The sequence below is a fragment of the Anser brachyrhynchus genome (assembly GCF_964034855.1).
Source record: "Anser brachyrhynchus genome assembly, chromosome: 2".
Lineage (NCBI taxonomy): Eukaryota > Metazoa > Chordata > Aves > Anseriformes > Anatidae > Anser > Anser brachyrhynchus.
In genome coordinates, this window is record NC_137695.1 from 119,511,199 (window position 1) to 119,538,806 (window position 27,608).

Consider the following 27,608-nt stretch of genomic DNA (forward strand, 5'->3'; position numbering starts at 1 on the left):
CCTCCGAAGAGGTGGCAGCTTACCTTCCTTCAAGCACGGGCAAACCCCGGCGAGCGGCCGCGGGCCAGGGACAGACGTCCTCTGCCGTCGCCCGAGAGCCCGTGTCCCCTCGGAGGCTCCGCCGGGCGCGGAGCGGGGCGGTCGGTGCTGAGCCCGAGGAGGGGGGATGCGCCCTCCAGGGCCATGCGCTTCTCTTATATAGTCCGTACCGGAGTACTCATTCAAGTACTATCGACTTTAGGTGGGTGGCAGTCTATGGAGACACCTCTGGTAATCACTCTTGGGCTCAGAGAAGGTCTTTTCTGACAAACTCCCTCCTCCCCGTTTGTCCCCCGGTGGATGGCAACTGAAAGCTGCGCTTGAAGAGCCTCTGATCTATTCGTGAAATTAGATTTCCCCGAAGACTGGGAAACGCTTACTAATAAAGCTGCCGGCTCAAGAGATTAAAATGTGCTTTAACTTAGGGGGATTCCCTTGGGAATACAGCAGGAGAACTATTTTTTTCCCCTCTTACTGAACAAAGAAGCCATGAGCGCATACAGATTTGGTTCTGTTTGGACAGCGAGGGAAGTGGTAGACTGTCTTTGGTGGGTGAATTCACAAAAGAGACACCTTGTGAAAGTCTGTTTCTCTCCTTTTTTTTTTCTTTTCTTACTTTTGACAACTAGACTTAATGAAAAGATAGCAAAAGAAGACGCTGACCTGATGAATCTCACAAGTTAAAGTAACTTGCATCCTAGAGCCGTAAAAAAGTGAAAAAATAATTGGTGAAGGAGATCTCTGCTTTCAGAAAGCAGTGCATACAGGTGGTCTGGGAGTAGATTGTAAAGCAATACACGTTTTAAAATCATACCAGACAATATTTCACATCATGACAGAATTCGCAAGTGTAACTCTTCATCAGAAAGTACCCCGAGATATTTAATTAATAAGAGTGGAAGAAAAATAAAAAACACTTGAAATATCCTTGAATATGTGAAAATGGAGATTTTAGATTTGGAAGAAATTTGAACTGTTTGCATCTGTCTGACATATGATATTTCTCTACAAACTTTGTCTCTTTCCCAAAAGGTCATGCCTACCCTTCTCTGGTTATCTCAGGCAGAGCACACACAGGGCTGCATCTCACAGGGGCTGTTTCTGCGCTGCTGATGGGAAAACAGCTTCTTGCCCACCTCCACAGAGGGAAATACCACAGAGATTGGGGATCAAACCACATTAAACTATTCAAGGGTTACGAAGGGTTGTACCATTTTTTTAAAATTATTATTTTTTTAAGATGTCGGTGTTTTAAGAGGAAGAGTTGTACCACTTTTTTATTATCATTTTTTTTAAGAGGTCGGTGCATTGCACTAAGCAAATTGGCCTGACCTGTGGATTCCCAGGATAACGGAAGGGAAGTGGCAATCTCTCATGATTTACTGCTTCTGTCTCTTTATTGGGGGCATATAAGGATTTTTTTTCTGGTCAAGGTGACAGGCCAAGTGAAGAGAAAAAAAGGAGAGCTGTTACAAGCTGAGAAATAAAGAAGTGTGCCTATTTAACAACTCTAAAACAAATCCCAAACCTTCTCTTCTCTTGTTTGTTTTATATTGTTCTTAGAGATGTATATTGCCACCACAGAATGGGACTGAATTGTCCTGTAGAAATGATCAGAGCATTACCTTGATTTGGGCTCCTTTGCACACCTTCATAACTGGTCATAGATTAGGTTTACACCTTTTAGCACTGGAAACAGGACCCGTGGAAGTCTACATGGCACTATTAAGAGAGATTTTTTTTTTCTCACTTTAAAAAAATACAAACAACAGTCTTTATTGGATATCTTTTCAAGACAGGTAGCAGAATACTCACAGGAACTAAAAACAATATTGCAAAAAGCAAGCAAATAACACCTCTTCCCCATGCCCCCAAAAGATCTCCAAGGCCTGCAAGCTGCCATAGCTGGCTATGCAATCATGATGAACAACATCCTGAAACTGCTCATTTGGGAAGGTTTGTGAGTTCCTGAGCAAGCACTGTTAAATATACCACCTACTTTCCACGGGTTTCTAAGATACAATCCTGTTAGTGTCTTATTTTTTTTAAAAAAAAAAAAAAATGTTTTAAAACTCTATACCAGAACTCAACTAGGCCTGTTACCACAGTGAGCCACCCAGCTTTAACTTTCTCCTTTATCTCCACTGTCACTTGCTTTCAAAGTAGGGATCCTTTGGAAAAGCTGTATCTTTCTTTCCTTGGATTGACATTGTACTCATACAGAGGACAATAAACTGTTTCTTAACTACTGTTTTAAATTGAAACAAATTGACAGGGTGGGCACTTCATTTATTACCAGGATTTTCCTTTTTCTTTTTTTTTTTTCAATATTATCCTTTGTGTATTTTCAAAAGGAATAAACAAGAGGTCAAGTAAAACAAGAGAGTAGCTTTCTCTGAGAGGCAGATCTGTCAGGCCCTAAAGTTACTGCAATGATTCCCATTCACTGATGTGGGGGTTGGATCAAGCCTTAAAATGAAAAGAACCAATTAGAGCCATGCATATCTAAATCACAAGCTTTAAGTAGCTTTTTCAGATTATTTTATTCCTTAAAGAGCCTTAAAGACTTCTTAAAAACAACAACAAAAACCAAAAACATTTGTTTTCTACTATTCTGCAAAGCCTTTTTAAAATTGTCTTAATATTTGAATTCTTCAGAGAGTATTTGAAGGAATGACAGCCATAGATAAACCAAAGGAAGATGACTGCTTTACTAATCCCAGGCAATTCTGGCAGGTTGAAAACCCATTCTCAGGTCACAGTCACATTGACCCTTTTTGTTCATAGCCCTACCATGCCTCCTCCTCATTACATGGAGAAAGAACCTCAGCATGAGGTTTACATCAAAGAGAGCATCTTAAGACTGCACTCAGTGTCTTGTTTAGGAAAATGAAAGCATGTTCATAGTAAACCCAAAATAAGTCCGGTTATTTGCTTCTTTTAGCCAGTGGATTTAAACAAGTGAATCACATTTATTTCCTGTGGCATGTTCTTTTCGTTTCTGATGTGTCTTAGCCACGAGTCTATCACTGAATGAAGTTAAAAGCAAACTAGTTAAATCAAAGAATCATAGGGCTGACAGGGACTTGGAGAGATGATCTAGTGCTTTCCATTGCCCAAGGCAGAACCAACTATACCTATGTCAACAGGGCTCAGTAAGAAACTAACCTTTATTTTTTCCCATCAAGCTCAATACTTCAACCCAAATCCATTAAATGAACGATTGGTAAATGTTGGTTTAGTAGTTATTTTTTTATCTCAGGATTTATAGTGAAATATAAACATTATCTAAATGTATTCCCAAAGCACATACTCAAATAAAAGACAAGCTAAAGCAAAGATTTAAAATTTAGGTGTCTCACTGTTTCTAAATAAATCTGTCAGCCAAAGATTTCCATGGCCACTCAGCTAAAACACAATGAAAAACAGAGAGAAATCCTGGTTCTGTTGAAGTCTATGGGAATTTTCCTGTTGACTTTGTTGAGCTGGGATTTAAAGCAGGGTTGTTACTAAAGCAGAGATGAGGAAGTGAAAAATGACCACAGAAATATGAATGTATTAGCCAAGGCAGTAATTTATAGATGCCTGCTCTGATTTCTGATCAGTAACAGAGGATTCAGGCTGGTTTTTAAATCACACAATTTTTTTTTTTAATCAGAGTATTTAAATAGCCATATATATGTGCCTATTGAAGCTGATATAAAAATACTCTTTGTGTAGAGGACTTGATCAGATGATTGCTTGCATAACTTTGCCATTCTTTGTATCTATGAATCTACAGATTTATTTTTTTCCAATATTTCTTCCAGCAACTTTTAAGTCACAGGACTTGCTGATGAATTGACTGACTGTGGAAGGCCATACTGTTTAAGTAAAATAATACTGCTAAAAGAGATGTGAGAATCTGAGTGCCATATATATATCATAACTGGAAACTTACTTAATCTCTTAAATTCATGAAAAAAATGCTATAGAAATAGAGAATTGTGGTATATTCTTACTGAATTTTAGTTAGCATGTCAGCTCTGTTGTAGTGGAAATTAAACTAGAGATTTAAAAATGTATTCCACAAAATCAATATCATAGTCTTTCCACTTGAAGTATAGCAGATTAGTTTTACTATTATAAACATATCTAACTATTTTTGACTAAAGTGTTAAAATGATCTTTACTGACTTTTTCATTAAGAAATTCTGTCCTGAGGTCATCCTCATCTGGGTTTTGGAGGAGTTTTCTCCATGGAACTAAGACATAAGGAGTCATTTCTGGAGGACTTCTGGCTCCCCTGTGCTCTGGAAGGCTCAGCTGGAAACATGAATCAGCTTCTTAAAACTAAAACTAACCTGCATTTTTTTCAACAGAAATCAAAGAAGGGAGTAGGGAGAAAGAGTTTCAGTAGTGAAGGTTTTGATTGTGCCCCATCTGATTAGCTGCCTGCATCTGGGACTGTTCAGTTGAACGTGGACTGCAGGAGAAGCTAACTCCTTCAAAAGTATTGTCTAGATGTTATTTCACAAAAATCTACTTCTAATTATTTCTCCCACAGGACAATTGGTATTGGGAAGTTAAGAGCAAGAAATGCTCATAAAAATGCCTTTAAAACCGTTTCTCATAGAAGATCTTCTGCAAACCTTCCAAAAAAAAAAAAATGTGGAAAGACTTCAAACCCTGACAGATTTTTCAGGACCTCAGAGTGGTCGGTCTACTGAGAATGGGGCTCAAGGGCCAAGCAATACACAGTCTGACTAAAGGAACCTTTAGAACTGCTTTCAGTCCTTCATACTTTGTTGAGATGGGTGATATGAAATCAGTTATCTGCATTACCATGTCTCTGAAGACTGACAGTTTATCTTAGAAAAATGTCCAATAGTTGTTTTGCTTATTGTCAGCTTCTGATTTGGCCAGAATTACTTTTAAGAAGGAAACAGCAGTCCCCACAAGAGTCCTGTGGCAGGCACCTGCTCTTATGGTACCCCACCTCCAAAACAAAAATAGGTACCAAATATTCCCACTAGTTGGGGTCCTTCTCTTTTGAACCCAGTCCTGGATTCTCAGCTGTGTTGGGTGTACCCAGAAGATAACATCCTGTTTCTAAGGACATGACAGCTTTTACACCTGTCCTTATAGATGTTAGAATTAATCCACAGATGCAGTGAGCCAAGAATAAATTTACTGCCTGACACTGAAGACACCTTCATCATGTGCCATTCATGAGAGCAGACAGGAACTTACTGCCAGCACCAAAATAACTTTGTATGTGACATGGCTTCCTAGAAGAGCTCCGTCTCACCAATACGAGGGCCATCATCTAACCAAACAGATCTATTTCCTTTCAAAAAATCAAAACTAAACCATGTTTTCAGAGTTGGCAGCTAGGGAAATATCAAGCACAAGACCTTACATTCAAGTCCTGGAGTCTCTGATTTAGAAAAAAAAATATTTAATTTCCTCACTCAGTGAGAGCCTTCAATCAGGGGAACCTGAACCTAGGGATTTGGGGAGGCAAAGATGCAATGGCAGCCTTCACCACAGATGGGGAGAGTCACTGCAGGTGTGCTGCATTAGAGTGGTATAAGAGTCTAGAGCTCACTGCCCCCCTCTGCTGAGGTAATCATCTTTAAAGGAAAGAACATTTTGATAGGAAAGTCCTGCCAGGAATCCACAGTGGCAAACAAGGAGGCTTGAAAAGTTTTTTGAAAAAATGATCTATATGGACCACCCCAAATGAGAAAGTTAAGTTCATGCAACCTCCACACAGAGCAGAAGTTGAGACATGAGGTGTCATTCCCCACAGCAAAGATATTTCCTGATGATATATTACATTAAGGATAGACTTCCACAGTGGTCCCTTGTGGATGAACCCTGATTCCTCATCTGATTTCCCAGCGGGCCAGCAATTATAACACTGGAAAAGGCAAAACTAGTGAATTCACCCCAATCAGATGACAGTAGAAGCAAGCCTCAAAAGTTTCTTAACAGAAGTCCTAAATCAAGCAGGATGTGGCACAGCCTGTGCACGCCCATACATATGCAGAGATGGTCAGGTGTGCAGGACTCACTGCGTATGTGGTGCAAAGTTGCTGAACCTGCCACACACTGATGGTCATGATGCTTCAGAGCAAAAAAAAAATAAAAAAATAAAATGAGGTAACTTCATTTAGTTGAATGGCATGCATGTCACCTTTGATTTGAGAAGAGATTTTCAGCAGGAATCAATTTGTAGACTAGCAGATAACAATGGAAACTGGTCGCCATTGCCAGTGCAGGCCAATTTGGGTACTGGAAAAAGAAAGGCACCATTACTTGTGATGCAGCCAGATGCAGAGAGTGAAACTATCTCAGTGTGGACTCCAACCTGCAAAAAAACAGTTGTTCTGAAATAAAAGTTGTAACTGGCCAAAGCAGTTCTGCTTATATCCAGAAAGAGGAATCTCAACTGAAATGATTTCTCCCTGGTGAAACTGCTACTCAAGTCTTGTACTTCAGTCAACAATTCAAATCTTGGGAAGAATAATGGAATCTGGAGACAAACCAGAAACATGCTTTTAAGTTTGTGAAAAAAAACACTCAAGCTTATCAGAGAGAACCTTAAGCTTAGCCTATAAATACCTACTCAGAAAATAAAAGATATTAGGGAACTCTTTAATTTAGGAACATGAATTTGGAAAAGACCATGATGATCATTCAGTCTGTAAAACCTAAAATTACCATCAAGAATGCAATAGACACTTGCTTCAAACAGAGTACAAAACATGCACTCCACATGCCCCTACACACTTGGGATGAAACAGTTTTTAAAATAGACTAAAGCAAGCTTAAAATACCTGTAAGAGACTAAAAGACAACGTATAATGTCTGAAGGAAAATCAAGGGGAAAAAATCAAGAACAAGACAATGCCTTAAGTGCTTAGAGGAGTGGGGAATTTTTTTAATAAACTGACCCAAGGAATCAGGTCATCTACTTGCTTATGAATGTCAGAATGTTTCTGCCTACCTGACTTGGAGGAAAAAAATCATGATGACTCCAGCCCTGGTGACTGATTTATATCTGAGCCTGTGATTATGATACACTAGCTGAGCAGCTGAGAATGTAATGACTTACTAATGGATCTTTTTGACATCCTGTCTCCAGCTGTGAAAGTCTCTGGTGACTCAAAGGAAGGGAAAAAGGAAAAAAAAAAAAAATCTCTTCCTCCTCTCCCTTTCCTGAGGCAAACAAGGCGTCTAAGGGATGCTTAGGAATGGTCCCTACTTTCATCAGCTGACTAGAAAAAATGAGGTTAAAGCATCTGAAATGGAATAGGTGAGCAGCGATCCTGTGACTTCCAAATTCCCTTGGATATATCTACTGGTTATTTCTAACAGACTAGTTCTAGGTGCATCATGGTTTGTTAACAGAGGCCTGAATTTCTCTCTCTTTTTTTTTTTTTTTTTTTGGATTTCTTATTAATTCTCCAAAAATAAAATAACAAGTGTAGAGAAATAGATGATAGTAGATTTTGTCTGGTTTTAAGATGTCTATCCTTCAATAAAAATTAATTTTTAGAAGTCCTATAGCCAATGACAGAGAAAATCACTTTATAATAAATCATATCAATGTTTTTAGGTCTTAAACCAAAGAAATGCTCTGTTTAAATTGTTAACATTGGATTTGAAATCTATTTGAAGATCTTGCCATATCCTTCGTCTTAACTGAGGCCTTTGATGATTTTGAGTGGCACAAGTAAATTGCACACTATGCAAAATGCATTTCACTTTGCTTTCCCTTCTCTTGTGTTGCAAGATGGAATTTTTGAGGAACCCAGCTCCAATATTGTAGCCCAAAAAAGAAGTAGATATTCATAAGTCTTTGCAGTCATACCTCTGTCTGTCCTCTTTTCTTCTCTCTCTGCCATGGTAGTCCTAAATTTAAAATATTCGTTTTACTTCAGCTGCCTCAGTTTCTCTTTGGTATACATTGGTTGGTCCCGTCTTCTTCTTTTCTGCCATCCTTCCCCCACATTGTTCTTTTTACTTTTCATTTAAAATGGCATATAATGCTACAGCTGAAATATCAAACATGTCACTCATGAAGTTTTTTAGACATTCTTTGTGTTTTTAACAAACAGAAAGCCACACTGAAATTTTTTGTTATCTAGGAAAAGAAGAAACCATACTAAACACACACATAATTTCTGCTAAACATTAGTGTCTTGGTATCCAAATTATGACAATTTAATAAACAAGTTAAGTAATACTTTTTTACATTGTTTATGTTTTAATCTTGTTAATTTGTTTTATTGTTGGTAGTGTTTTCTTCTTTTATTCTCTATGGTTTTGTTTGTTTGTTTGTTTGTTTTTCAAATTGACTTGGGCATTTTTAAGGAATAAAGATTGACTGACAGAAAATCAAGCTGTGTTAATTACATGCTGTATTGTTGTTGGAGATTTATTTTCAGTTCAGTTGAACCCAATATTAAAACTGAAAATTGTGCTGAAGTTGTACATTCCTGATTCTGAATTATTACATCTTTTGCCACAAATCCTTGCAGTATGACCCTATGGGAGCTAAGCAATGCTTATCTCATTACTTCCACTGCATCCATTTTTGGGCACCACTGAAGAGGCTCTTCAGATCATGTAACCCATTTTACATTAGCATCATCTCTCTGTTAAAACTGGGGATCCTGTAGTGAAAAAGGAACTCTACTGGTACAGAAAAAATAAAATAAATAATTAAAAAATAATAATATATATATATATATATATCAACCATTGCCAGCCAATGACAGGATTAACATGAGGCACACCACGAGGCTGCATTAGAGGTTGTTAAAACAGCCCTAAAGGCGCTCACTCAGCTCACTGCTTGGAAGTAGCCTTGCCTACAGCACACAGCCCCTTCCAGACCCGGGGAAGTGGCTGACCTTGCTCTGACAGACAGCAAAATGCTGGTGCTGGCAAGCAGCCAGGGGATCTGATTCCCAGATGATGAATCAAAGGCACAGGGACGGGGGGGGGGGGGGCTTGCCCCTGGGGACATTCTCAGGCACTGGTGAACAGGTGTTTATTGGTTTTGGTTGATGACTTCTTTTTGGTTGATAAATGCCACAGAGAGCCTATTTGGAGAAGCTTTATGCCAAAATGGCCTTGGCAATTTTGTGCCTGAACTTAAGGACAGAAAGGACAGCGTACAAAGTCCACTTGCAGTGATTTACCCATTGCTCGGTTTTGCCTTTTAATATTACTCTGCTTTTCATAACTGAAAAGTAACATGAACATTAATTATACTTTGTTAAAATCTTTCTTTCTTTGGCTTGTTTTCCTGGGGCAATGAATTTTCACCCAATTACATTGTTTGTCTGCAGCTTCATGCATGATTTAAACCAAGATAATTTGGCATGGCTGCCAAAAAGATCAATGCCATAATCTTCATGCCTCTGGCTACCAAATGTCTGCCCCTAAGCTGGCACCTCTGTTATGCTGGCAGAGGTGTTCAGGTGTTTGCTTGCTGAACAGGGTCAGGATACTGATTCAAGCTAAAGTTACTTCCCAATGGCTCATTTCCCCATGCACCCCAGTACATACCACGTAGCTTCTCTTGTAGAAAAAGAGAAGCAGATAGTGTGAAGATATCAGTAAGGAGCTGGTATCAGACTCTGTCTTCCAGAAGCAATGCTGACTTACAGTGTTCACAGATATCCCAACAGCATTTGAGTCCACTGGCCATCGGCATAAGATTACTCTTTTATACCAGCTATAGCAATCTTGGCTGCCCTTGCTTTTGCTTTTCTCTTCAAATTTCTTATCCAAGTAAAGACGCTGGACATTGAAAGGAACTAAAAACCTTTACAAGGGATGCTCTGCTCTTCTGACTTCCATCTGAGGAGGTAAACAGAGAATTGACTCAGCAGGAAGTGGACCCAGTACTGCATTCATTACTGTTCCATCTCTCCTGCCTCATCTGTTTTCCTTCCTCCACAATTCTCTTTTCATTATCATTTCAGGAATTTAAACATGTTGCTGAGCAAACTGCACAAGCCTTCCGCAGCAGCTGTGAATCTCACCTGCTAGGCAGCACCAAGAAAAGCTAGACAAAGCCTGTATTTCCTAAGCCTCCTCTTCCCTTCTCTTCTAAATAAAAGAATATAAAACAGATTTCAGCTGCCAGGCATGATGCTGTAGAGGGTCTATAAAATGTTGTGAAAAATCTGTTACTAAAGCTAGCGGATCTAAGATAAGCAGATCTTGGCCCAGACAAAGACCCTTAGCTGTTTGAGGAGGAAGACTAAGAGTAAGGATAGCCTCTCACACTGCTTGCCTGCAACATATGGACCTTTACTAAATCTCATTTGAGCAGGTTTAACTTATTTGGATGTAAGCCCTACTAAATATTTGGAGAGTAATTCAGATTAAAAAAAATCTACAACCCATAGCCCCCTTTTTGTTCAGTGTGACACAGTGTCATCTCTGTATGGCAGAAGCATAAATACTGTAGACAATGCTGGAAAAGAAAGAATACAGATATCTTTGACAAATGACTCCAGTGACACAGTTGAAGCACTCCCACTCAGTTGTCCTAAGCAGCTACCTATCTAAAATGTACTTTGCAGCTACTTTAATCCCTAGCTCAATTTTCCCTAGTAGAAGATTACTTAAACAACAAAATGGTGGGGAACTACACAACGAGGACTTCATTGTCCCATTAGGTGCTGTTTCCTTTTTCAGTCTTATTCACCTCACCTTTGTCTCTATAATGTATTTTTATATTGAGTAGTTTATTGGCAGAGACCTTGTCTTTTGCTCCCTGTGGAAAGCTTCTTTTCTACTATTCTTAACAATAATAACACTAAATGAGTCAAGAAGAAAATTTAAGTCGGAAAGATAACAAGATGCATGGAGGAGGTAGAAAAATTGTTGATTGAGTACAGAAGCAGTAACAAAGTGAGGAGGAAAGACGCAAGGCAATGAAGGGTTAAGAGAGGAGGAGAAGAAAGTCTGAGTCAATGCAGAGTAGGAGGAGGTGATTAAGAAGGAATCAAAAATTTGAATTTTAAAAGGAAGGTTTTTGTTACAGTAAAATTGGAAGGGAAGGAAAAAAAATTGAAAGACAAAATCTTGAATAAGTAGAAGGAAGGCAATTGTACTCCACACCTTTTCTACAATGTGAAGAAACTCAAGCAAATGCAGAATAAATGAAAGCATTAGAATAGGCTAGCTAGAGAAGAAGAAAAGGATAGTGAGCTGGGGTAGGAAGGAAATTAGAACAAGTAAAAATGTTTGATGTATAGAGGGATAGAAGCTGAGGGATATGTGTATTGGTCTAAATATTATATTCAGCTTATTTTCTTGGAAAACGAACGAGTATTTCCACAGGAAGAGATACGCTGCAGTTGAGCACAGGAAAGGGAAGAAAAAGAAAACAAAATTTTATAAATTGGAAGAGAGGCATTTACAAGAGAAATACTACTTTTAAAAAGTAGTAATTTATGGACAAAACCATAATAGCCATAAGAAATCTATAAGTCAAAATTTCACTAAATATATACCTGCAACACATACAGAATGTCAGATACATTTCATACACTTCTCACACATTAATTGTCTTAAATAGATTTTGTTTGGTATGTTAGTTTGATTTCATGCTATTTACTAGCTGAAAACATTCCAAAGTAAAATATTTTCTCTGGCATAGGGCATTAGATTGGCATTTGGCATGCTACTGAGGTAAATAAAAGACCATGAACTTGACGTTGCTGTTGCGTAACCACAGATGATGTTCTTTAGCTATTATCTACTTATGAAACAATCCTCGAGCTTTTATAAAGCGACTCTGAGCATTTCTAAAGCATGAGACATTCATCGCTTTCTAATGTCTAAAACCTAAAGACATTGTCTCTTCAGGAAGAATTTCCCCCCAGATTGTCCCCATTTCTCTCAGATCCTTTGAATCATTCTCAAATGCCTTACTTCCTCTGTTTTTTGGTGTTTTGTTTTGTTTGTTTTATAATACCTGTGTGCCTTTCACTGTCATCAGCTTCCCACACCTCCATGGTTCTCTTTCCTTTTTTCTTGAGCTGTACTTGAATACTGTTCAGATACAGCTCTACATCTTGAAAGTGAGTAAGCATTAGTGCAGTGCTACCTAAACAACATATTTGGGAACAACTCTTCATTCTTCTACACAACACAGAAACATTGAAGCTCATTAGTTGTCTCTGAAGGAAAACTGCTCCATCAGAGAACACTGATTAAACAGGACATATGGATCCTACAGGAGTCCATCAAAAAATTCAGCAGAAATAATACAGGTTTCCAGGCAGTCTGCCTTGACAAAGCACTAGCCAGTTGGCTGGCAGCAGGGTGGGCAGGTTGCCAGCTCTCTGGGACCCTTGACTTCCCTGTCAGAGCAGCTGGGTCTTCAGGAAGCTAATAAGCCAGCTCAGCAGCTGGGACAAAGAGCATCCAGGAGAGCGATCGGAGAGGTGGGAAGAAAAAGAGTTTGGCAGATGGGAAAGCAAGAGAGACATTAGAGGAATCTCATTCCCGTGGAAAGAGTTGAGTTTCTGGCTTTTCATCCTGATCCAGGAACAAATATATACACATATTTATAATATACATGAAAAAAATACATGTATACATACCTGTGTATGTTTATATATATGTATACCTATTTAAAATGTTATTTCTTGTGAGAAAGGAAATCCTTCTAGCTGGCTGTAATAAATTGTTGCTGTCCTCTGCCATGAAGATTACAAGTAGGCAAATATAGGTCAAAATTAGGGAAGCTAGCTGATTAAAGTAAATGCCATGACATTGTCAGTGCACATTATTACAATTAAATATGGGATAACATGGGATAGGGTTGAACTGAGAGAGTGTATTTTTTTTAGTCCTGTGTCAAATGATCATCACTAAATAATTTTTAAGGCTTTATTAAGCATGGTAAAAATAGGATGGTGAGAAAAATAAGCATAATTAATATATTTTTACTTATAAATCATATCTTTATATTTGTAAATATAAAGATATTTACTTATAAATGTATTTACACTTATAAATACTTACCTCATAAATATAATAAGTACATTTATACTTATAAATATATTTGTAGCTGAAATAGAGCTTCTGTATCAGCAATATTTTTTCTTACCTTTCTCCTGCCTCATTCTTTATAAAAAAATACTTCCTCAGTTTGGCAATCTTCAGGGAAAAAAAAAAAAAAAGCTGAGAGGAGAGGATCTCAAGCACTTTTTGAGAACCTTCTAATCCTGGTTCTTGAAGCCAAAGAGCAAATTATGGGAAAGATTAAAGAAAACAATAGCAAAGGCAGGAACCACTCTGTTCTGTCACTAGAATGGACTCCTCTGGCATCACTGCTTCAGAGCGGTGAACAGTCTCTCTGTCCTGACAGCTCCTCAGGGAGGTGGCCAATAGAGCCACATGAATCTGCTGAGGACATTGCTTTCATCTGATCAAAAGCTGAAAGAGCATTTCAGGGGTTGCAGTTTTGGCTGACAGGACCAACCTTCCCAGTTTTGTCTGGCCAATATATGGAGTAGGGAAGAGAGGGATGACTGAGGCAGAGACACACTACTGTTGTGAAAGTGTGACTACTGGTGACTGACCAGAAGGACAAAAAATACAAAGCCACAGTTAACAATCTTTATATCTCCTTTTTTCCCCTTGTATGTATGACAAGGGGAAATTAAGAAAGAAGTGAAGTATAAAAGAAGCAGAAAATCTCATGGCTTGGATGTGGAAACCACTCCTTCCTATAGATCCTCCTCCTAATTTCTCTCACTAGCACTTTTCACCGCAGCATATGTACAAGGTACAGCTCTGCTGCTGAGTGCTCTTATGCAGGTCCCAGATAAGTTTTCACTCCTCTAAAAGAAGTTTCCTGCAAAAGATGCTAGAGATCATCTCCAGGCTAATGCTAGCTATCAACCTTGTCTCTCCTTTTCTTCCTGAGAAGTGATGATCCCTCCTTCTCTGGGTCACCAGAAGTGACTCGCCTGGCTGTCCTGCTGTTTCTGATTGCATCAACATCTACTCTCCACGGGACTTCAGAGCCGGTTCCCTCTGCCTAAGTCCACACAACAACTCACCTGTATGCCCATGGAAAGTCCTAAATCAATAGTTAAATATACCTGTCTGCTTTTATGCTATGAGAATATACACCTGTCAAATGTCTGATGCAAGGGGAGGGCCCATGAAAGTACAGTTCATCTGATTGTTTTTATTGATGAAAGTAAATAATGAATGTGAAAAACGCATTGTTATAATAGTATCTAATATAAACCAGTAGAGGAAAATGTAATATTTCGTTTTCTTGTAAAGGAATAATTTTCAGAATCTTATTTATTATATAATGCCAAATGAAAGATACTCTCCCACCCACCCCCCGCCCCCAAAAAGAAAAGAGGTCTAAACTAAAGTTAACAATATAGTATTTCTTCTTGTTTTGATAGTGAAATGTTTCTTCTCTTCTAAGTACCTAAATAATTTAATTCAGTAAACCTGTAACATAAATACAGCTTTCAATGCCTGCATGCTTTGATCTTCTTAATACTGGCAGGTCTCTGTTGCCTCCCACTCTTGATTTTGTTAACAGCAGTTTAAGCAACAATCCTTTTGAGATAAAAGGATTAAAACTTTGTTAAAATATTCTCTTATAAAACTCAAACATTCATAAAGCTTGTCAGACAGCTTTGCTTGTCTTGTACTTCCAGAGCGCAGTATGAAACCCTTGGTTTACGCCAAGCAGTGTGGCAGTCCCTGGGGACATTAAAGGCCCATTGCAAGGCAATGCCAACATTTCTTTCTCTAATAAACTGAGAGCATGACATCACCTGTCATGTTTGTTTTGCACAAATGCACTGCAAAAAGTGCAACTGTGGGCACACAAGCCCTGTTCAGCCCATAGTTCCAAGTACCCAGCAGCCCTGCTGCCTTTGTGGGGACAGTCCCTTCCCTGAGCTGCCATGGTACCTTGTTCCGAGGTAAGAGCCTAGTGCACTTCCACCTGGCCAGATTTCTCCTCTGGTCTTTTTGGTGATGGTAGGAACAAGCAGCTCATTTCATTGTACCAAACATCTTGGTACTGCACCATCTCTCTTTCCATAGCCAGAGAGCATCACTGGCTAAAATAGCCTGTGTTTAAAAAGAGGCAAAGATGCCCCAACTACATTGAAATAGCCATTTATTTTTAAAATAGAGATTTATTTTTATTAGAGATTTTCTTCTATAAAAATAATAAAAAATATTCCCTAATAGTTTTCCATATGGTATTATGACATATATTTTCTCAACCACCAGAAACAGTCTCTTTTTCTCATGACAATAATTGAGTGATCTCTCTGTCCTTACCTCAACCCTTGAGACCCTTCCATCATATTTTCTTCCCATCTCTTCCTTTGAGGAAGAGGAGTGAGTGAGTGTTTGTGGTGTTGTTTAGCTGCTTATCAGCATCCAAAATATATAATTGAAGTATAAAGCAGTAGAAATTAAGAAACTTTACTTTTGTATTAGTTATAACACAGTTGCAGTTATAGCATTACTTATAGTACATTTATGCCTTATCACCTTTCTAGCATAAATAGCTACAATTTCTAATAAAGTTAGTGACATTGAGCCATTGAAGGCTTGCTTCAAATTAGTTTTGACTGATTTTTTTATTTATGCATATGCAGATTTTCTGAACAGTCAAAATAATGATGCTAATTCCCTGGAGCTCTCCCAGCTAAGTGTTTTCTTCTGAAAACATGAGCACAGTCTAATAGTTACCATATAAATTATGAGCTGTGTTGTAACAGACAAAATCAGCCAAATAACACAAAGAAAATTAGGATAAACAGTGCACATTTCATGTGCTGTAGTATAATTTTTTCTAAAAAATCATCTTTAGACATGGTAGGCTGAGAAGATATATCATCATCTTTAACTATGTAGTATGTTAAATTTCAGGTAAATTATGTAATTTATAGTGCATTATCGTAGTAGGACACTATTGTTAGCTTATTTGTTACCAATAGATGGCAGTGATCACTCAGTTTCCTGCAGGAGTGAAAAATGTGGAACAAAAGTCAGGTGTCAGGAAATGGGTGAGTATTCAAGTAGATCTGCCTGTAAATGAAGGAGTTATTGCTGTTAGTATTGTGCTTTTAACCAGAACATTACCATATTTTCATACGTTCAAGAATAGTGTAGTCCTTGGATTAAGGAAACCTCTTTTGATGCTTACTTTGAAACCAATTCCATATCCTCATATCAACCTACTGGACTGAAGTATTACCATTGAGTTATTCATCCTTCCTGAGGAGGCACATGGATGAGTGTACATCCTTTGATAGCAAATATCACATGGTTTGTAGGCATCTCTTCTCTGCAGCCTTCCATTACTGCTTTCCACTGTGTTTCTCATGCTTAATGGGCAGCTAGCAAGGGTAACTCAGCAGGCAGTCACCTCTCTCTTTGGAAAGGTAGACTCAAAAGCAGAGGAGATGGACAATAAATTTTGGGGACAAGAATGAGAAATTTTCTGAATAATTGGTTTTGTGTTTCTGGTGATACAAACAATCCCCTCAGCTGTTGTCTAAGTTCAAAATCTCTCACTTGCTGTGAACAAAACAGAAATCCTCTTGGACTGCTACGCTATTAGCATGAAAGCAACAGAAGAGCAAAGTATATCTTTACTTAGTCTGTTTTGGTCTCTTTCTGATGCAGATGCTTCTTACTGTGCTTGAGCATTCCATAGTTCTCAGCAGTATGTGTGTGTTTTCTCCAGTGACTAAGAACATGTAAGCGTTTGTGGTCACTCCTCAGAGAGACCAGCCAACTCTTGGAAAGGCCCACAGTTACAGCTGGTGTAATATTTAACACATTTTTTTCTCTTCCAGCATTTCCATAGCTTGCTAAGACAAAAGATGACTTCAGTTCCACCCTTATCTCTAGCTGTGTCTTCATCATATTTCTGTCCATAGCTAACCCTCTCATAGCTTTGATAAAGGAATTATCTACTTTCCTTGTCTTACATGGCCACTCTCAGATATTTACTTTCCACTGTCTTAAAGGAAAATTGACCCTTCCCAACCATTTCTCAAGTCTTCTGAAGTCTTTGACTTGGCTAATCACTGTAGATCTATTAAACGGCTTAGGCATTTAACTCCTGCTTTAAACATCTAAGCCCAAACTGTAGATCCTCAAAATATCACCCTTATCTGTCACCTAATCATACTTACATCTGTAGTCTGAAAGCAATTCTGGTTTCATAGAGTCTTCTGAATATTTGATGGTCATCTAGTGATCAACACTATATTAAAGCTCCACAAAGATTCACAGATAAATACTTCCCTTGCTGAGCTGATTCTCAGAACAGTATTTATACTCATACACCCCAAAGGAGAAGTAACACTAGCAGCATATTTTTATTCATTAGCACAGTGATTATAAACATACCCGAAGTGAAGAAAAACAAAGCTAATTCCATTTTCTACCTAAGAACCTTTCAGACCACAGCTCTGAAGAGAATGGCCTAACTCCAGGCTATAAAGTGTTTTGAAATTTTCCAGCTGTTCATATCTGTATAGCTGAGCCTAACAGAGGCTGAGCCCAATCCTTACCTTCCCTAAAGACTTCCCAAGCCAATAAGTTATTTTTTCCTTCCATCCTCCTTCTTCTCTTTCCTACCACCATTTGTATTGCATGTAGGTTTTCCTAATGACAGGATAAGTGTTATGGATATGAAACTAATAAGGAAGAAATAACCTCTTTCTAACCTCAAGCTAAGTTCCTAACTGCCTAGAGGAACTAGTGATTTCTGTAGATCCATGTCAAAGCCTCACAGAATGACAAAAGGGCTCTGTCCCTATACCTCTGCAAGTACTAACCAAATTTCTGATCATTTCCATTGCTTAACAAATTTGTAACCAGGACATTTTCCCTAGAAGCAAAAGTCTCCACTATTAGAACGATCATGTTATCCAGATCTCAGCTGCAACACACTAATTAACATGGACGAATATGTGAGAATAAAAATTTATTCATTTTGGTTACAGTATCTTAGATTGGAAAAATCTTGGGTTTTTAAGAGAGATCACTGTAAGGATAAACAGGCATTCCTCATCTACCAAGCTTCTTCTGAATTATTACAAACACTTAGACAGTAATTTTCTCTAAATGCCTCAGTAATAAGTCAGTTGAGAGAGCAGGTTTTTCATTCATATCAGAAATATCACAAAAACACCTGCTCATGCTAATTTGGTGTTTCCATTCTGTGCTCATCTGGAAGCCAAAGATGTTACAGAAAGCAAAACACGCGTGGTTTATGTTTGTTGAAAGGTTTGAATGTTTCCATCTTACCTAATTTAGTGTATGAATTCATATACAAGAAAACTGTATTCCAGTAAGGATTATTATTTTTCTTAGTAGCATTGAGAAATCCCCATGCGAGACAGGAGCTCTTTAGTACTAGGCACTCTTATAGGTAACAAAACCCTGCCTGAAGGGATTCTCTGCATAAATAGACAAGACAGCCAAAACAAAGGCGGAAGTGTTTTACAGATGAGACACTGAGGTACGAACAGATTAAATGTCTTGTTCACTTATGCCTGTAGCAGCAGCAGAAACTGATCCAAGATCATTAAGTCCCACATCACCGCCTTAAGGAAAAGATAATTTGTCTTTTTCTTTCTTTTTTTTTTTTTCCCCCCACTGTGAAGATGACATCACAAGAGACACCCACTTGCAGTGAAATATCACTACCACACCCATTACCATCACATTCACTTTTCTTCTTGGAAAGAGAAGCAATATTATTCCTGCTATAAGTGAGCTGGAAATTGGAGCAAATTGATACCAAATTATCTAAGATGGAAAAAATAAGGACTAACTGTGAAGAACTGCAGAAGGACTACATGACTGGACTACAAAATGACAGATGAAGTTCAGTGTGAATAAATGGATCCTGATTCACATGGGGAAAATAATTCTAACTTTACCTATCAAATTAAGCTTTGAGCTGATCATTAGCAGTAGGAGTAAGATGTTGGGGCTGTGAATAATAGTTTCATGATACGGCAGTTTCATGCATAAAACTGCATAAAAGCAGTCAAAAAACCACTAGCCAAGTGTTAATACTTGCTAGGAATGGAATAGAGAAGAAAGATATAGAGGATAAAGCACCATTCTGCCACCTACAAATCTTCAGCCTGCCTGCACTGTGTATGTATTCCAGTTCTCCCATCTCAGAAAGGACAAAATAAAACTGAAAAAACAGAGGTGGACAACCAGGCTGGTCAAAGGTATGGAGTGGATCCTACCCTGAGGACCAAAGAAGAACTCTTTAATTTGGAAAAGAAAAGATTATGAGACACCATGCCAGAGGTCAACAAATTCATGAGTGTCACAGAGGGTTTGGATTGTTCAGTTTGTCTTCTGCTACAAGAAACTGGGGAGACTCAAATGTTTCTAGTAGGAACCAGATCAAACCAAATAAAAACAATGATTGTACAGGAGATGTATGATAATACATGATTCATCAGATATTTGAGCTATGCAACTCCTTGCCACTGAATCTTGTAGAAGGTGAAAACTAATATGAGTTAAGATGAGGGAAGACTGAACAGAAAAATTCATCCATCAAATGTCTCTAATTACACAAACAAATTTATCTTAAATTCCTCAGCACAAAATGGCAAGAAACTGGGAGAGTACTAAGGGGAAGTTTCCTACTACCTTCCTTGGTCTCATATTCTTCCCTTGGTCATCTGCTTTTAGCAGCAGCTGGAAACAATATGAGTTAGATGGACCTTTGGTGTTTTCTTATGTGCCATATAATGAATGATGATTTGAGAGAATATATCATTATTATCCCCAAAGTTTCTAAAATTCTCCTACTGCAGCCTAAAATTATTTCACTACAACAGGTACCTAAAAATCTTCAAGGTTAATTGGCTGATGCTGTTTAGCATAGTGCAATATGAAACAATTGTAAACAAGTTTGCAAAACCGAAACATCTCATTTTTTTTCTTTATATATACAGTATATTCACAGAAAAATCAGTCTATCTTTACACTGATGGTTTGGGTCAACGCCTATAAAACACATCTAACTCCCTTTGTTCGCACTGATATTTTTACCAATGAAAAGTTTATATTATTCCTCTAAAAATAATGATTAAAAAAAGAATATGTAATGTTTTGTAGACTACACCTGGTAGCAAACACCTTTTTGAACTTTCTTGCCTCCATCCTTAACTTGAAACATGAAAGTGGTGTACCTAAATACAAGGTTTCCATTCAAGAAAAACTAACTTCAGTTTGTCCTAAAAAGAAAAAGGGGAAATACACATAAAACATGCTTAATCTGTTGGTAGTTACCTTAGACATGTAATATAATGGTGGCTGGAGATCTTTCATTTACTTTGAAAAGCCATGTCGTCAATGTCATATAAATACACTGAAAGACATGCTGACTACCCAGCAACTCTGATAATCTAAAATAAGATTTAAATTCAGTCTGTGAAAGCTGTAGCCCCGTTAATAACATGCTGTTGTGGACCTTCACCATGTCACAGCAGAAGGAGATTGCAAGTGTGGTACTTAAACCTCAGAGGATAACTGCTACACACTTTGCCGTAAAAACTGCATTCATTCCATATGGCACCACCACCAACACTGTATCTCGTGCTCTCTTTAGCACTGTTTTACCAGCTTTCTGTTCTAGCTGAGGCAGCTCTATGATTGTTTAATCTCTGCCTCTTGCTTATATGCACCTTGATCCTACCTCCACTCCACACTCTGCTTTGACACCTTAATCTAAATCTTTGAAGTGTTTATTGCCTAGCCCAGTCCATCATTTCAAAGGAGAGAAGGAAGCCATTAAGAAGGTTTGAAAACTCTGGAACAGAAATACCAAGAGGGATTCTGAACACATTACCAGAGGAGGAACAGAAAGATTTTGATGTAGCCTGAATACAAAACACAGAGTATACTGCAGACAAACAGAGACCATGGACAAAGCTAGGAATATGGCCAACAACTGCAGAGAAAAAGGATGGGGACAAGATTGCAGGGACAGTTAAGATGAAGAAGCATGTTTAATCAGATAAGAGGGCTGCTAAAGAGGAGTCTGGATTTAGAACTGAATGTACAGTTAAAAGGGAAATCATAGAGATTGGTATAATAATGGTACCTAGAAATGATGTGAGCTAATGAAATGCTTTCCTTTGAAGATATCTAAAAATTCTAACTTAATTTCTAGCCTGTCTCCTGAGAGTTCCCCCAAGAACTATCAAAAGTGCCATAAATGGTGGTGGCAGTAGTTTTAGCAGGATAGTCACTACATTAGAATCACTAGTGAGTGCTTCAGTTAAGAAGGTTATGGAACAGGCAATAAGCCATGAAAAAATGGGCAAATCCACGAGCTAGCAGAACATAAATATCCAAGGGGAGGGAGACTAATTGAGGAGGGTCACAAATGACCTTCTAGAAAGACCATTTAAGTGACTTCCTCTTTGCAAGGGAAAGCACAATTTAGGATCTGTCTCATTCTTGTATTGAAGTGGGTGGACTGGGTGGGAGGGAAGAGAAATCTCTTCTGCAGAGACTAGCAAACCTCAAGCCACCACACAGGCAGGTTTGGGTACCTACGGTTTGTTTTACTTGTTTGTTTCACATAGCTGTCTGAGAGCACGCAAAGATGATGAGCCAGAATTCCCTGAAATGTTTCCACTAAAAGAGAGGATGTAGAAAAACTGCTGCAGCACTGACTGGGGCAAGTCATGTTCTCTGCATCTGTCTCTATGGAGCTCCCAGTGATGACAGCACTAAGGCTATCCTCAGTTTAAATCTAAGCTTCATGAAGTTTTAGGTATACACGGTTTTCTGATCATTAATTATGGAAAAAAAAATATATATATATGTATATTTAAGCAAAGAAAATAATATCTTCTGTAAAGCCAACAGTGTGTGACTAGTAGTTTGTGGCCCTGTAGAGGGGCAAGTGGGACAGAGAGTAAGGGATACTCAACTCTACCTAGTACTCAGAACTTGTTGACTGAAGAGGGTTTTTTTTTGCTACGGGAAATCACTGACTGAAAGCAGTTTGACTAGAGGTAGTTCCCTTAGTCAAGGATAGGAAGCAAAGATGGGAACATGTGTTTACAAGTCATTTTATTTTGGTCTTAACCCAGCTAGGTTGTGTCTGTTCAAAAGTGATGTTGTCCTAGGTCATCAAAAGTTTTAGCTTTAGAGGTGCTAGGAAACATGCAGTGGACTTCAACTGACTACTGTTCTCATTTCAATAGTGAATATAGTGAAGTGCATTACATTAAATTTACTGCCTTCTGACAAATTCTCACATTTTTTGACACATCATAAAATACACTAAAAGTTATTCATAGGATCTCCCCAGCTCAGAGAAACTGAGACAAACCCCATTTTAACCTTTTCCTTACTATATCCCCAGTCATGAAATGATTTCTGTGTGGAGGTAGAAACTGTGATACAGAGCTGAAAAACTTCAAAGGAGACCTCCCTAAGTCTGTTTTTAAGAAGAAACAGACATAATCTGATAGTCCAGATGTTCTTACTGGTCCTTGATGTCTGCCTATAACTCAAAAAGAAAGGTGACCTCCATACAGTGCAAGGAGGTGGCTTCAGCAGAGGGTAAAATACAAGACAACAACAGCTTTTTTGTCTGGTAATACAATACCATAATGGTGGAGGAAAGAGAGCTACCACAGGAATGCCCATATGCTACATGAGGTGAGGCTTTAATAAGGTGATTTTCTTTGTTTATCAATCTGTATATAACACGATATCTTGTAAACACAATATTTGATTAAAGATGTCAGGGAATGTTCAGTAAATACTGGAAAAGGAGATGGTGGGGAGAAACAGAACTCCTGTTCTCATGTTCATAATGTTTAAACAAATCTGTAATTATTTATAGATGAAACAATGAGCTTACATCTGTCATAACTATCTTCCAGGAAAATAAAAGCTCTTGGCTCAATTCTGACTGCTTTCCAGTGGAGCTAAAAATTCTAGATTTCAAGAAGTAAATCTTAATCTTAACAGTAAGGAGCATTTAAGTACAAGCAGGTACGTAAAAGTCACTGCACAATAACTTAGCATATGTTACAGTTAGACAAATAAAGAGGAATGCTTTGGAATATGAAGGAATAGACAAATGGCAATCTTCTGTATTTGAAAAACAATTTGCAAATTATTGCATCTGAAAGCTAACATTAAGTAAGCAAGTGAATATAGAGTATTTGTAACAGATATAAATAATGGAGCAACCACTGTTGTAGTTTTATTATTCTGACTATAAATTAATTGATTACATGAAAATCAGCTTAAAATATTACTTTGGTGTGGTTGCAACATTTACTTACACAATCCACTTAGATCCTAGATATACTTTTTTTTTTTTTTTAATATTATTTCCCATGTAAGCTAGTCTAGCCTGGGTATGCTCAGCGGAACTAATAATCACTATGGCAAAAATAAAACACATAAGACAAACAGAAAATGGCAGATAATTTTTTGTCTTTCTCCTTAAGTTGCCTCCAACATGAGGTGCACAGCTGAATTAACCAAAGCATGAACCCAAAACAGAGAACTTGCAGCCAGTGTCCCTTGTAACACCTCATTCCTCTGTTGTACCTGTTTAGTCATTGATATCAATTACATCCCATCCAACATTATTCCCATTTCAATATTAGTCAAAAGGAGAAAAGGGTGGGAAAAAAAGGGTAGAATGTGAAACCAAAGAGACAAAGAAAACTTTTCACTGCCTTGCTGATTTATCTTACAAAACTAATCAGCTGGAAAGCTTTTAAAAATGAACATTTATATATTGCCTTGTTTCTTTTCATATATAAATCTATGTTTAATTTGGCATTAGATTTGTTTTCTGCTTTGAGTCTGAAGAATCATCCCAGACTCCAGAGGAATAGATCATGTATTTTTTGGCATGTATTTCACTAGATTTTATTCCAGTGTAAAATTTTAAGTCATCTGTGGCCCACACTTCCATAGCTGACTCAGTGCATGACATTCATAAATAATGTAATTTATGACACAGAACTTAATACCACTAAGACAGGAAGGCGGGAAGTTTTCCCAGATCAGAACACCTTTTTTTTTTTCATATGAGCCTTGATAAGTGTTAACAATTTCTCTTTGACCTTTTTAGACAGGAGTTCAGACTTCTCACTCCTGGACTGCAGCTACAGAATGTCTTGATGATTTCTTGAGTCTCCAGTCAGTGCCAGACAAGAGCTTAGTTTAACAAACTTACTGCTGTTTATTTGTGACTCATTGGTCTCTCATTCACTTCTGAATAAATCCAGAGACATTGCTGCTTACCTTAAGTCTGCATGCATTTTGCATTTCAGAAACGTGAGAAAGTACCTCTTTTTCCATCTGTTACAGAAGCTCTGAAACATTTAAGCTCCTCATGTATTTGGCCTGAGAGGAATTTTTATGGTTGTAATGACTTTTGGGTCACAATGCCAGATTCATTGCTATCCTCAAGCGTAAGTACAAAAGGAATAGCTGTCATTAAGAGCCTGAAAATACCCGTTGATTTTGAATTCCTGGAAAAGCAAGAAAACATTATTAGATGTTTAATTCCACACTAAGACTTACAACAAGCATATTTGGTAATGCAAGTGATACATTAGAACCAATCTGTGCATAATAAATAATAATAAACAAAGATTATTTGTTAAGCTCAGGTGTCAAAAAATACCTTTCTTGATTCAGTGAGAGACCCACAGAGAGGACACAACAGCAATTCAATAATAGTATAATCTATATTTAGATTAGGAACAGTCTCCTAATTAGTGAGGCCACATGCATAACAGACCTTTAAAAAATAAAATCAGCTCTGAATAGTCACTGTCAGAAATGTATTTTAGCTGGGGCTAGCACCACTTGGCAGGTCACCAGTTGGGATCATTTCCAGGCCACACAGAGAAGTTGCAGTAGATGCTGATGCTGATAACTCTGTGTGGTTTTGCTCCTCCAGTAGCTTTATTAATATTCCTTATCTTTAGTCACTGACACAACTAGAGGAACATCTATAGAAGATTTTGGGGTGGGTATAAAACTACTCATTTCAAATGCAAGAAGGCTATGCTAATGTCAAAAATCTCATTCAACATGCTAAAAAAAAACAGCAAATGCATTTTAATTTTACCGATAATTTGCAACTTTTGTATAGGTTCTATTCTGGAACAGTTATCTTAGTAGTAACGTAGATTTGTTGAATCATGACAGATATATAATACTCTCCTGGATTCTGGCTAACTTGTTATGATGCTGGTTAGAAAAATCTCATTTGTAAAACCCAAACATTTCATATTAACAGATAAGTATTAAAATACAATATGATCTCTCAGTAAAATCTAAGAAAAATAAGCATGCTCTAAGGCATATAAATCAGGGTTACAGACTCAAAATGCTTTATATTAAAACACTGTACAGAGTTCTAACCTACAAAATTTAGAAGGGGTAAATGTTATAAAGTACAAACAACCAAGGCAAGATTCTCAGCTGAGAAAAATAATTGATCACCAGCTCTAACTAAATTTTTAAATGACTATAGCTAGAGTTAACCAAGCTATTAAGAGTATTAGCTGCTGCAAGGAGATAAAATATGACCAAAACAGTAATGTTACAAATACAGATCTCAGATATACAACTTGATGGTGAAAAAGAAAGGTTTACATCGCTCACATACCAGCATTCACTTGAGAATCCAAATGCCCTAAATAGGACGTTGGGAGAAAAAGTAGTTCCCTAGTAGGCAATATGTGTATTCTCTTTGAGACACAACATCCCTGATTCACTTCCTTTTGAAGTCTGTCTCCATCCAATCAAGAGGACTATCAAGTCAGATGATCTTTGTTTCAGGAAAGAGATGCTGGGAAAATAATCTTCACAACCCACCCTTCCCTCTGAGTCACTTCTCTTGCCACTTTTATTTCTTTCAAATGGATCTGTATCCTGTAAAGACACACACACACACTAAAAAAAAAAAAAAAGAGAGAGCAGGAAAGGTTTTCCACCCATTTAGCTACCTGTTGCACTGACTGTATGGCACAGATATAGCAAAAATAGATTCTATGTAATGAAGCAAAGGTGTGATCTACCTCATAAAGGAAGGGGTGCACAGTTCCTTTTTTCCAAGGAAAAAATGTAATTTATGTCAATTGAAACTTTAATTTTAATTTGGATTCACATAGGGAACTTTTTAATAAACCTCTTATTTTAAATGTTATCAAAAGCTTTTATCGTAGCTCTAGCTTTAAGGTGACATTAACCCTAATTTGCACATCTTTAACTGGATGAAGTCTACCACAGTTATGGTAAATTACTCCTTCCTCGTGTGGAAGAAAGCAGTGAGGGACCAATGAATTATAAAAGGGAGAGAAGCCTTTTTGTGAAACATATATACACAAATTTAATCTCTCAAAATTATAGCAGCACCAATTTATTGTACTCTGAACTTATTAAAATAAAATCATCCATTTTCTCTGACTTTAATATAGCTCCACTGCAAGTTTAAATGTGTCTTGAAAGAATCCTATTATGGCAGTATTTTGTTTAGCAATACAATTAAACTTGGACAGTGTTTCTGTCTAGATTAACCTCAATAACATTCCAGCCAACATGATCCTTGACATGACGTAGCAAGTGAACACATATGTATAGGGTTGAAAATGGGCTTACACTTATCTGCAAGTGAAATGGCAAGAGAGATGTCCAGTTAGTCAAATGGAAATTATTTAAACAGCTATGATGTCTTCTGAGTTCTTTAATCTCTGTCTCAGAAGACAAAACAAACTTATCTTTCAAAAGTATACTGGCATCTGTTGAGTTTCACTCATTAAGGGAATCAAAATGAGAACAGAATCCATGGACGGCTTTCCACCTGTTGTCATGAATATCAATAGTCTGAATAGACCAAATTCTTTTCTTCTTCTCATTAAATCTGTATAACTCCACTGGGTCCAATTACTTCACATCATTACTGAACTCAGCTCCATAAAGATACTAATTTAATTTATTAAGTTGTTCATCCCTTGCTAATCATAAAGTTAATATGTGTATACATATATACACAAGTATAACTGCCTTCCTTCCTCCTCCTCCTCCTCCTGCATCCTTTCATTTTCAATGTCATCTTGGCCAGAGATGAGAAGCACAACAGGTGTGTTGGACAAAAAATACCTACCATGAACAAAAGTGAGCAGTACAAAAATCCTTCATGTTGACCGAGGAGGAATAAAAAGATGTCATCAGAGAGACTAAAAGCATCCATGCACGTATTGTAAGGAAGATAATAGGAAAAAAAGAAAATCCATTCCAATAACTCAACATTTTCCACCCTCTGTGGCTGAATACAGTTTCAGAAACTGCTAATTTACTAAAAATTTGGGATTAAAACCAGAAATATTTACTGCTATAATTATCCTTTAAAGAATGTGTAAAGAAAGTTTTACTTAGCTGTTTTTGCTCTATCACTAAAGAAAGTGTATACCACTGTAATGTATCACAGATCCATGAAT

General features: G+C 37.6%; 1 protein-coding gene across 9 annotated transcripts in view; it reads right to left on the reverse strand.

Moving 5' to 3' along the window:
* Positions 1–27,209, reverse strand: part of ALKAL1 (ALK and LTK ligand 1) — a 67,150-nt gene extending 39,941 nt beyond the window's left edge. Inside the window, exons 1-4 of one of the 9 annotated variants that reach the window (XM_080578731.1) lie at positions 25,778–27,209; positions 24,445–24,629; positions 7,901–16,146; positions 24–6,559 (exon numbers count right to left, since the gene is read on the reverse strand). The gene's annotated coding sequence lies outside the window, so the exon portion shown is untranslated. Of the gene's footprint in view, positions 1–23; positions 6,560–7,900; positions 24,630–25,777 lie in introns of all 9 variants that reach the window. The other 8 variants (XM_080578736.1, XM_080578734.1, XM_080578729.1 and 5 more) reach the window with 8 other exon arrangements.
* Positions 27,210–27,608: the final 399 nt, after the last annotated feature.